Source organism: Misgurnus anguillicaudatus, chromosome 20, assembly GCF_027580225.2.
Source record: "Misgurnus anguillicaudatus chromosome 20, ASM2758022v2, whole genome shotgun sequence".
NCBI classification, from domain to species: domain Eukaryota; kingdom Metazoa; phylum Chordata; class Actinopteri; order Cypriniformes; family Cobitidae; genus Misgurnus; species Misgurnus anguillicaudatus.
Genome location: NC_073356.2, coordinates 36,206,991 through 36,219,742, shown reverse-complemented (window position 1 = coordinate 36,219,742; position 12,752 = coordinate 36,206,991). Strand labels below are relative to the sequence as shown.

The following is a 12,752-nucleotide window of genomic DNA, read 5'->3' as shown; positions in this document are numbered from 1 at the left end:
TACTAAAAAAGTTGATCATTAATTTTTAAGGAAGTCAAACTTCTTATTAAACTCATTAAACTCAAGCTTAGCAGAGCTTATTGCATTCTTTTATTCCAAACTACAAAACCAATGAAAGTGTCTATTTGAATACTTGCAAAATAAACATCTGTTTGCATAACATATAGTGAATTTTTTATGTGATCACACCATTTAGAGGGGTCTGCAAATTTACTTTACTGTTATATAAATGTATTACATCTGATGCATTAATCTAGTGCATCAGTTATACAAGATTATGTTTAGACTCTGACTATAGAAAAAGTTTAACAACTCAGCAAAACAGGAACAAAAGGTGTATTGGTGCCTCAAAATTCATACCTACATATTAGGACCTTCTTAAAGGGTTCCGTCCCAGTGGCAGCTTTTGTACCTTTCTTCTGTGTACTTTACTGAAAATGTTGCACTTGTCACTATTTTGTCACACATTTTTTGAAGTTTTTCTACCAAACATTTTGAAATTGTTTACCTGAAGTGCTGTTGAGCATCACTTTCACCTCGTTCAACACAATTTGTCAATAGTTTAGTCCTCTTCTGGTTTGGCATCCGTGTGTGTTGTTTTAATAAGAGGAACATGGATCATGTTCTTCATCTCTTTAGGTTTCACTAAACCACATGGCAAGAACCGGCAGAATGCATCACAGAGGTCAGAGTCATTAACCTCAATGTTGAAAAACACACCAGGAGTGTGAGCCAACATGGCGTTTCCACACCAAAGACACAACAGAATCACATGCCAAAACACTCTGTCAACACTGCCAACACACACACAGATTTCACCTTCATTGCATGCTCTTCATTTTTTCTGGATCAAACAGGCTGTCTCAATTTTCATTTTTTTCCCTTTATGAAATGTTCAGGAGCATCATCTGAGACAAAGTTGCTACTTGAAAGAAACTTTACATGCGCAAAATGTTGTCAATCCAACTGAATTTAATCTGATTAAGGGTTACGACCATACAGTTTTTATGCACTCTAAACATTGCAATCTAATTAAAATGTTAGTTTGCATGTATATTCTATATAAATCCAACCAACCATCTGCGTAAGGGCACAGCCAGGGTTGCCAGATTCACGTATCAAACCCATTCCAATGTACATCCAAAACTAGCCCAAATGACCATTCACAGCCCAAATGCCAATGAATGAAATCCTTTCATCTTTAACCATCAGAAATAAAACAACTGGTGGAAATAGTTTAAACAGCAGCTGAAAAAGCTGAGGACTTGGCAACGCAGCGCAAAGCATCTCTCGTCAAGTTCATGCTTTATCTCTGGATAATGTACAAAGTTGAGTTGAAAAAAGTTGATTTTAAGAAGTTTTCAGATATAACCAATGAAAACATAATTTTTGAAAGGCATGATATATTTTATTGCTTTACGTAATGTTATGAAAGTACACAGAATGCAATGTGCGTGACCTCATTATCTTAATAATGCGTGTTGGGATTGATTTGCTATTGCATACTGTGACGAGAATCATGTGATAAGAAATAAATAAATATAAGATGTGAACTTAAGCACAATTCTTCTGCACATGTGCAGATTTTTTTTTGCTTCTGATTAAGAAAATACTACGATTCACGCGTTTACATGCTTACTTTTTTCCTGATGATCGGATTATAGATCTGACTACACCACTCGTGTCAATACGATCAAAATGTGCATCCGATCGACCTCAACCGTATTGATTTAAGGTGTTTACATGAAGGCTTTTCAAGTCATCAATACGATTACCGACAAATGATTTGGTTGCTTGTAAACGTAGCTATTGGGGGTCACCTGTGCTAATAGGACCAAGCAATGTTTCTTAAGTTCAACAAATGGCATGCATTCAGTTCAGTTTTCGGTGTTACAGAAATTGCAGTATTCATTTGAACATGCACTGGTAAAACTGATGTGTTTAGTTCTCTTCCTGATCTCTTCTGGTAATCCCGTGAAAGCCGACAGAGGAAAGTTTGTTTTGAGTCGCTTTGGGGCTTTTCCATGTCAGCGAGAAGAAAGCGTGTCGATCTGATCGTCAAAGCCGCTCGTTGTTTGTTTTTCGCTTAAGCTCGCCCACCAGGTTTGACCTTTAACCTTTCACCCCTGACCTCCAGCCTCTGCACCTCTGTCCACGCGTTACACAGATCGACTGTCACGTCGAATCTTCCGGACTGATCCGACGCGATTGGCTGGTGATGTTGCCAGTTAAGCCAGTGGAAGTCAAGGATCAGATGAAGATGAAATGTAGAGATGTGGGATGGAGCCACAGTGATCGGGGAGAAGAGAGAAGTCCATGGAGAGAGTGATGGTTGTGAAAAACTCACTGGTGGGATTTTATTGGTGGTCAGGATGTTGATATATATAAGTCTCAATGATATACGGCTTGCGTCCTTTCATCAATTGGTTCATCCTTAATTTATCTAACAGTATGATAATGATGCAGATCAGATTAATTGTACTGTATTACTTTAAGTTTTCTATTCTGATTTTAATGAAAAAATAATGGGTTGCATGTTTAATCCCGTGCTGCTTTTAACCCTCGCCCCACCTTTAGGATGAGATGATGTTAAATTTGTATTCATCAGATTCACTTCTTGTTTTTATAAATGAATGCTTCTTAAGAAATAGATGATTCATTTAGAGCAGTGTTTCTCAACCAGGGTCCGGCCCAGGGCCACAGTAAGGCCGCATTTACAAATTCTTTTTCGCATGTATCACAGATCGGAACGTGTAGGCAGGAAAAAGTGCACAGATTCTGATTTTCTCAGATCGCTTTCGGGCCTAATTCATATGTGGAAATAAAGGCGGATATGAATCAGACACATGCATTCACGTTTGCAGTGTAAGCAGACAGATCGGATATTTCCCTGTGAAGACTGAAGTAAAAAGAGACCAAAAATAACAACCTCATAGGTCGTTTGTACCTTATTAGGATGTAAAGTGACGTATTAAAGGAGCCATAGCATGAAAATTTGACTTTTTCCATGTTTAAGTGCTATTATTGGGGTCCCAGTGCTTCTATCAACCTAAAATGTGAAAAAGATCAACCCAGTAACTTGGTTTTGGTAAACCATTCTCTGCAAGCACATAAAAAATTAGGTCATTGAAATTTGGCTCTCCTTATGATGTCATGTTTGAATTACAACAAACCACCATTATGGCGATCAGTGTTTGCACTTCATCTGCTCATTTGCATTTTAAAGGACACACCCAAAAAGGCACATTTTTGGGCACACCTACAAAGTGGCAATGTTAACATGTTATAATAAATTATCTATATGGTATTTTGAGCTAAAACTTCATTTATCAACTCTGGGGACACCAAAGATTTATTTGACATCTTAAAAAATTTTTGTGACATGGCACCTTTAAGGGATTAGTTTCCTCTAGCGGTACGTTTTAACCTGTTGGTACGTTTTAAGGTTTTTGCCTTATACATCAGATTAGAAGCATTTAATTTCACGAATTTGTAAATGTAGAAACAGTTTCATAAACATTAATGATTTTAAAGATATTTTGGAGCATCTAACCCCACCTTTACCCTAAACCCAACCACTTCTCAACCATATAAAACACAACACGCAAGTAAATGTACAGTCACAGGTAATTATTGCATAAAACAAAAGTATTACAAACTATTCGCATTGCAAACGGAAGCCATACGCTTACTTTATATGAAGAACTCAGTCAGATCTCATTCAAACACAAACCAGCATACGGACTACCGGCACATCCGGGAACGTGACTGTAAATTTCGTCACCGCCCCTTTTTTGGGGAAAACAAACCAGACCTCTGATAGGCCGTTTCTCAATATGCGTTCTTGTCTGGACTTGTGTTCTTGTGGACTTGTGAAACGTCATTATTTGCGGACCAAGTACTGTTCCAAATCAAAGTTTGCATCAAGCCCAAGTTCACATAAAATCCCCGGATGTGTTCTTGATCCACCCATTTTATCGAGGATGCATCAGAGGAGACTTGTGTGGACTTATGACAGCGAAGTTTCCCAGAATGCATTTCGTCTGAGTTTGGCGTACTTGGTATTGAGAAACGTCTTCAGATTTCCATACAAAATAGTGGAACAAAGCAACATTCGTACACAGCCGGCAGGCGTAAATAACTTATAAAATCCCTCAGATTAAACCACCCTGCCTGCCATAAAGCGCGAAAGACACATTAACACATTTAATTTGGTCAATATAAAAACATGTCCCTTTCATTCTCCCAGCGTCAAATTTGTGTAACAACGCTATGATTGCTGGAAAATCACTAAGGCTAGTTGTATGGCTGGACGGAAAAGTGCACTCATTACTCTAAATCAGGGGTCGGCAAGTAACTTTGGCCGCGGGCCAATATTTTTTTTAGCCAGTAGATGGCGGGCCAACTGTTGTTGGCACACTTACGTCTTATTTTGAATTAGCCTAGTATAGGCCAGGGGTCGGCAAGTAACTTTGGCCGCGGGCCAATATTTTTTTTAGCCAGTAGATGGCGGGCCAACTGTTGTTGGCACACTTACGTCTTATTTTGAATTAGCCTAGTATAGGCTATCTGATCTTTTGTCAAGAAACATTGTCTTTATTTCCTATTTAAAAGACGAAAGGCGGCATTAAAAATTGCTAAAAACATGGTAATGGGTCTGTGTATCATTTGTTCAATCGTTTTTTTTCAAATTAAAAACAAAAATGAAAAAATTAACCACCATGGGTTTTCTGATTGTGTGCTCAGATAAAAAAATTAATTACTGGATTAGACATTTTTTTATTTAACTCCTTTATAGGCATAATATATCAATGAAATCATTTTAAACAGATCAAGTACTATAGTGGTAATATTACAGGCATTTATGCTCTCATGAAATACTCTTACAGTCCGACTTTTGAACTATTCCTTTTTTTATTAATATTTAACCGGGACACACACATACACACCTAAGGTTTAAGGAGGTCTCCGCTGGACTGTTTTTTGTCCAGCTCCGACAAGGTTCTATTCATAGATTCATTTGTGTTCACCCGCTTTATTTCCCGACCTGACGGGTCCGCAAAACTTAACGTCACGTTTCGTTTCCAGACTCTCACATTCAAATGTCTCTAACGAAAAGAGACAGATAATTTTAAATGTTATACAAAAATTGTGTTCGTGCCAATAAAAATATTATTTTAACATTGTATTCATTGTATTTATAATGAAATATAAATAATAAATTAAATAGGACAAAGCCTCTCACTCAAATTTCTCACCATCATAAACCGAGTTGGTTGCGGAGTTGCTGTTCAAATTGCTGAACATCCTCCTTTGACAAATTTATAACGTTTTAAACGGAGGTAAAGATCAAAGAACTATGCGTTAGGAAAATTAATAATGGCTTTATTTTAATAGACATGTAAAACCATATTTTGGCGGATTACTTTCATTTTTTTAACGAATTTACCTGCCCATTTAGTCTTAATAAATAAACGGTAAACGAACTTGACTTGCTGTTTTCGAAGGCAGGTCGAACCTTAGGTCGGGCGCTCGAGCCCCAAGTTCAAGTAGCAGAAAACAACAGTATTCCTTTCAAATCTACTTTAAAAGTGTATTAGTTAAAATATTATTGCAGTAAAAGAGTTTATTTTTATCATATTTTGTAGTGGTTTCTAAAAGCCAGCAATTACTTTTCAGTAATTTGCAATGTCACGGAGTTTAACGTCTTCACGCGTGATGAATTGACATGATTTACGAGGTAAATTTGCAAATGATTCATGAAGTCATACCTCTGCAATTATTTGATCGATTGTGTTTTAGAAGTATGCTCAAACTCTAATGACATGATCGCGGATGCGCTGGTAGAGAAAGAGAACGAGAAAAAGCGGCCCGTTAAGATAGCTATTATACATATTTTTTTCAGGACATTCTTGCTATTTGTCAGTGTAGCAATAAATAATAATAATAATAATAATAATATACGCGAATAAATAATAATGAAAAAAGTTCAAAAGTCGGACTGTAAGCGAATGAGACTTACAGGAAAGCATGGTTGCTATTCAAACCCTTATTAAAACCCTTATTAAAATGTAATCTGTTAGTACCTGATCTGTTTAAATTTATTTCATTGGTATATGTCTGCTAAGGTGTTCAATTAAAATTTGTCCGAACCCGTTTTCATTCATTTTTTTATTTTTGATCTGAGCGCACATTCAGAAAACGAGTCGTTTGATTTTAGGAAATAAATAATAGAAAAACAAGTCGTTTTTCTTTATTTTCTTTTTGGTTTTGATTTGAAAAAACGAATGAAGGAATGATACACGGGGACATTTTTGTAAACTGTTATTGTAAAATAAAAAAGTCTGATTAAAAAAAAATTAAAAAACGGACTTCAAATTAATCCGGCGGGCCACAAAATATTGCTGGCGGGCCACTTTTGGCCCGCGGGCCGCCAGTTGCCGACCCCTGCTCTAAATATAAAGACATAATATATAAATACTAAGTAACTTTCAAATACGAAGTAAAATCATTCACTGGCTTCCCTGTTGACTCGGGTACGAGTAAATGTCCGAGTAAGACACCTCTGGCCAATGGGGAGTGTTGTTACACAAATTTGACGCTGTGAGAATGAAAGAGACATGTTTTTATATTGACCAAATTAAATGTGTTAATGTATCTTTCACGCTCTATGGCAGGCAGGGTGGACAGATAATTTCTCAACATGTTTAATCTGAGCGATTTCATAAGTTATTTACGCCTGCCGGCTGTGTACGAACGTTGCTTTGTTCCGCTATTTTGTATGGAAGTCAATGGGAGGTCTAGTTTGTTTTCCCCCAAAAGTGGGCGTGAACCTGTTCAGAGATATTCTATAACGTTGTGCCAGTTGTGCATATGACATAGTCGGTCACAAGAGCCAATAGCGCTTCACGTTCTTTGCTAACGTAATGATGCAATCGGTCATGAGACACACGAGAGCCAATGCCTTTTCACAATCATAGATGACGTATCATCGCTTCTTCTGTCAGCAGTTTTTGAATCGGTGAACAACAGGTCTGATATTTATAGAGGATTGTCATCACTTTCTTTAAATAAATTGATCGTTTGACCTCGGTACACTTGGAATATTTTAAGTCAATTTTTAAAAAGTTGTGACTGTTTTGTATGCTGTGTTTATATTATATAATAAATAAATGGGTACGTTATTTGCTAAATGCCTCAATAGTGTAATGTGTAATAAAATACAATTAATCCTGGTGGTTTAAATTGAAAATCTTGCAGTACATGCCATCATAGCAAAATTATACCCCAAAATATCATTTTACACCCGAAATATATTAAGTTCCACCTGCTGCCAGTAGAGGCGCTAATTTAGTAAATGCATTTATTAGTCGTAAGTGGTCGGTGAAATGGACAAACGAACAAAGCAATCGTATGGGTTGGAGAATATGTTGTGTAAAAATGATGTAAATCCTGCCTAAATGGTTTCAATAAACTTTCAGGTGGAGCCTCAAGGTCTTACGCCGATTATGCTTAATAAACTGATAACACGTGGGGTCATGTAAACGCGTAAATCGGTTTTCTTTAATCGGGGAAAGCCCATAAAGGGCGTAAGCAAAAACCGATCGGCACAGGTAGTTTTTTGCCCATTACGCCGATTTCGCGTGGCATGTAAACACCTTAACCGGCTTTCTCACGGTTTTTGTCCATGTGCGCATGTCTCCGCGTATGAAAGATAAAAGTCACACGCGGAAGTAAGCGCAAAGTAACGCATAAAAGTCTCCGCTCGACGAAAGCAGTTGGCAGAGAAACTGTTAAAATAGCAGCTCATGTTACATTTACAGGTTCTGCAGACACGAGAAGAGATACAACAGTATAGCTTAAGACAGATATGCCATCGACTTTTTGAACGACTATTGTGTACTATAGGTGGTGACGTCACTGCCTGCGAGAAAACTGATAATTCTGCAAGTCCCATGTAAACGCAGTTGTCTGCAAAGGTGGCTAATTGATTTGCATGTAAATGCATGAAAACAGTTTTCTATAATAAGCAGATTTTTGATAGTTAACCGCTTATGCTGTGCATGTAAACGTACTCAAGATGACTTAAAGCAACACTAAAAAGTTTTTGCTCTTTGCTACCCCTACAGGTTGGGAGCGGAATTGTCCATTACCACTGTCGTAAATAATTTAGCCTACTGCAGCAAAGCTGGCTCTGATTGGATTGTAGGTCTGCTGTACAGCAAGTTTCACTCGAACTACAGGACCGCGACCCGACGGTTGGAAACTTCTTTAGTGCGGTTTTGGCCGATAGAGGGCTGCAAAGCGAATGTGAAAGTGCCGTTCACACTGTTTGGATAAACGACTGAAACTATTTTGAAAACGTTATTTTAAGGTAAAAAAAACTCTTTAGTGTTGCTTTAAATTACTTAAAAAAAGACAAACCAACCATTCAATTAAGTCAAAACAACTAAAAATCAAGAAATTTCTCTGTGTTTGGTTGTTTTTGTAACACATATACATCTGTCTAGCTATGCCAAGCTCTTATATATTATTTGGTAAATTTGAGGGGGGGCAATATAGACCCCTTCACGGTTCACGTCACAGGCGGTTCCCACTGCGCATGTCTGGGTCAGAAAAGTCATCACAGCAGATTGAGTTGCGTATTATTTGGTATCGTCAAAAATGCCTACTTACGTTGCGGGCTGTGAAAATCGCACCAGGTCTTCCATTAAGTTTTCGCGATTCATGCAGAATCTCAAAAACAAAAAAATACAACATCTGCTGCTGCAAGCAATTAACGTGCAGTTTGGAACAATGCAAATATCAAAGAGGCTTGTGTTTGTAGTGCTCACTTCATTTGAGGTAAGTCATCATTTTTCAGCCCTGTTAGATTAAATTATAAAGCCTGGATGGTATGAACAGTTTGAAACCATGCTGCGCGCGCACCCGATAGTCATTCAATGTTTACAAACCTTGAAGGGGTCTATAGAAGGGCCTTGAATCGAAAAAAAATGAGAACATCTGATTTAGAGGACTGATCACAAATCTTAACCCGTAGACCATGCAGTTTCATTTGGTTGTTTTTTAAAAATAGGATAAAATAGGGAACTGAATAATATCTAAAACAAGCACAGATCTGACCTAGAGTAATCTGCTGTCTGGTAAACTGTGTTTGGTAAGACAAGTATCACTATTGTAAATGCTCATACTTGATTTACAACGAAGATATTAAACCAGCTCAGCTCCACCTGGACGACAAGACTAATACTGAAAATCAAGCAGTTTTTTGGGATAAGATCTGACTAAATGTTTCTAAGAAGAACTTTTTGTTTAAAAAGTACTTTAGAGTATAAAAAGTTACGAAAGAAATTATTTGAGAAGCCAAAAGGGTTCTTATATGGCATCCCTTTGAAGAACCATTGAAGCACCTTTATTTTTTAGAGTGCAGATCATCCCGTCCAAGTTCATAAGTTTCCCATCAGCCTGATTTAGTGTAGCGAAGATGAAATGTGTGCGGTCAGGGGAAAGAGGACCGAATCCGACCCGATGCTATGCTACATATGCACAAAAACACTGTTATCTTCAAAAGGCGTCGAGTCGCAACCCGGCCGGAGACCTCAACGCCGCAGACTCGCTGCATTCCAGCGCTCATTCCACAGAGTACAATAACTTCCTGGAATTCTTCGATGGCTGGCCGACGGAGCCAGGACACTTCCTGTTGTCCCTCTTGTAGCACTTCCTGTACGGCCGGCTCGATCAGGTTCTCCCTGTTGCTATGGCGAGCAGCAAACACTTCGGATGGGTGCATGGTTGACCGTTCCACCTTGTAGAAAACACCCGTGATACACATTGATCCTGGAACAGTTTTTGTAACACAATGAGTCAGATTTCAAAGAAAGGATTCATCTAAATCATATGAACTAATAATTAAGACAATATTTAAGAATCTGTGCTATCAAAATATCATGTTGGAAAGCTCTGTCTATTAAAGGGGGCATCTGAAATATTTTCAAACCTTAAGGCGTCTATATTATTTTCAACCCAGCGTTGGGTCAACAAAGGACAAACTCAGGCTGGTGAGTTGTAATTGAACCTACAGTACAGTATGATGCGTTGTTTTAACCCATTGTTGGGTTAAATATAAACATTATTTGGATTCATTTTGACCCAATGCTGACAAAGGACTCTTAAAGTAAAGATGACCATGCCATAAAATAATTTTATTTGGCTGAATGGTCCCATAAAGAACCTTAATGTTTTATAAAAGGCTTTTGTATTGAATAAAGGTTCTTTAGATTATAAAAAGTTAAGAAAGAAATGATTGAATGGTTCTTTGAGGAACCAAAAATGGTTCTTCTATGGCATCGCTGCGAAAAATCTTTTTTTAAAGGTTGTGAGTGTATATGCATGTTTTGTGTGTGTGTGTGTGTTTGAGGTTTTTTTTCAGGGTTAAAGATGTTTTTTAGCTGGTTTTGCTCCTGCAGTATTATTTGTTCAATCTTGCTGAAACATGTTCAGTTATTTGCATTATGAAATTATGAAATTGAGACGTTTATTGCACCGAGATTGCACTTTTACGGTTTACAGATGTTCACTTAAAATTTATTGCACGCTTGACGTACATCAAGAGTATAAAGCTATCAAATTAATGTGGGTAATATAGCGCAGATAATTTGGTGTCATATGAATTTTATGAGAGTCATTCATTTTAAATCTCTTTGGACTGCCGACTTGGGTATTTTGGCAATCTGAGCACAGTTTGACAGATTCTTGAGATCTTTTTTAAAACTCTTGGGGTGAAGATTGCTAATATTTTAATTTTGAAAAAAGCAGCATTCATTTTCCCATTCCCTTATTATCTCAATTTTTTCTTATGGATATAATTTTGAGAGATAAATAAGGTGAAAGGTTTCATTTTTAGTCTTTAAAATTATTATTTTTCTTAAAACTTTACATTTACATGTTTTTTGTACAGTATAACATGTTTTCTGGCACGTTCCTTCTAATAATGTTGAACTCACTCCAGGATTTTGGAGACCCATCTTCCTCTGGACCAGACCCATCACTTCAAACCCTGCTGATGATCCAGAAGATGAGATGCCTTCCTGTATGCCACCACTAAACCCTCATGAATGGCGCTTTTCATTCAAGGTATTTTTTATTATATCCTATTTTTTATACACTTCAAGATCACTTTTATATAATTGTTTAATGAGAATAAGACATAAATGTGGTAATTTTAACTTAAGTCATTTACAGTACGCCAATGCTTAGTAAAGGGGCGTCCTCTCAGAGTTATGAGGTTATTTTAATGTCGTCATATATACGGTGAAACATTTTAATAAACAACTTGTGAGCACATTTTAGTGATAAAAGCTGGCAAAATGTCAGCAGGTTTGTGTAAGGATAAGCTTTAGTGGTTGAATTAATGTCAGGGGATTGAAAACATCATTTGTTTGGAATGAAAACAATGGAAGTCTAAGAGATAATGTATGTGTGTGTGCATGTGCGTGTGTGTGTGTGTGTGTGTGTGTGTGTGTGTGTGTGTGTGTTTGTGTGCGTGTGTGTGTCAGTAATGAGGTCTCTGGTATCATTGTTCACTGATGCTGGCACATTTGGCACTGTCTATTGTTTCATAATCACATTCCTGTGGTTGATGTGGCATTTGTTATTCTCAAAGTAAGAATAAACAGAGCAGTGTGCTATGAAGGAGAACATGTGCAGGTGTGAAAGAGAAAAACAGAAGACAAACAATAGAAAGAGACGGAGAGTACAGATTTTTACAGTTGCTGTTTTTGCCATGTGTTCAATCAGAATAGTTGAATTAATTAATAAAATATTTTAGGACAGTTTTTAAATTTGTTTCAAGTCTAATCATTTTAAAGGGGAAACAACATAAAAATCTGAGTTTTTCTATGTTTAAGTGCTATAATTGGGTCCCCAGTGCTTGTAGAAAATGTGAAAAAGATCAATCCAGTAACTTCGTTTTGGTAAACAATTCTCTGCAAGCATGTTGGTTCCCCTTGTGATGTCAGAAGGGAATAATACCGCCCCTTAATCTGCACTATCCAACCGTGGCACTGCCATTTAGTGCAGAGATCCGCTCATTTGCATTTTAAAGGTCACACCCAGTTTAATTACAGTACAGTTTAATATTACATAAAAATAAATATATATTTTAATAACATATATGACATAATATTTACAAATGATTAAACCAAAAAGTGTGTTTGTGACATTTAAACGTGCATTTGTTAAAATGAGCTAATAAAATATTTCAAATCAATATTTAATGTTCCCACCCTTACTTGCAGTATGATGTAAATAGCCGTATAATAATCGGCAAAATGTACAGTCAGCAGGTTGTTATCGCGAAATAAGCCCGTTCAGTGTGATACAAGATTCTTTGTTGTGCTTTGTGTCGTGATCACACTGTCAGGGGTTTATTCTGCGATAACAACCTGCTGTGGCTGCCTATACATTATCCCTGACATATTTGCCTTTTACTACTAAAATCATGGTTCTGGGTCATGTCACAAAAAAATGTATACGTTTACTATAGTAAGTACATTGTATGTTATTTACAAAAGTTCATCAAAGTTTTTCATGTGAAAATGTTTGATCATCATTATTTTGATCATCTTTCATTTGTATGTTTTCTGTAATGTTTATCATTTACACTCACCTAAAGGATTATTAGGAACACCATACTTATACTGTGTTTGACCCCCTTTTGCCTTCAGACCTGCCTTAATTCTATGTTGTATTGA

General features: G+C 37.0%; 1 long non-coding RNA gene across 2 annotated transcripts in view; it reads left to right on the top strand.

Annotated features, from left to right (window-relative positions):
• LOC141351567 (uncharacterized) overlaps positions 1 to 11,478 on the top strand; it is a 39,322-nt gene extending 27,844 nt beyond the window's left edge. For both annotated transcript variants that reach the window (XR_012359869.1, XR_012359868.1), the window contains exon 3: positions 11,009 to 11,478. This is a non-coding gene — a long non-coding RNA (uncharacterized lncRNA). The remainder of the gene's footprint in view (positions 1 to 11,008) is intronic.
• The last annotated feature ends 1,274 nt before the right edge of the window (positions 11,479 to 12,752 follow it).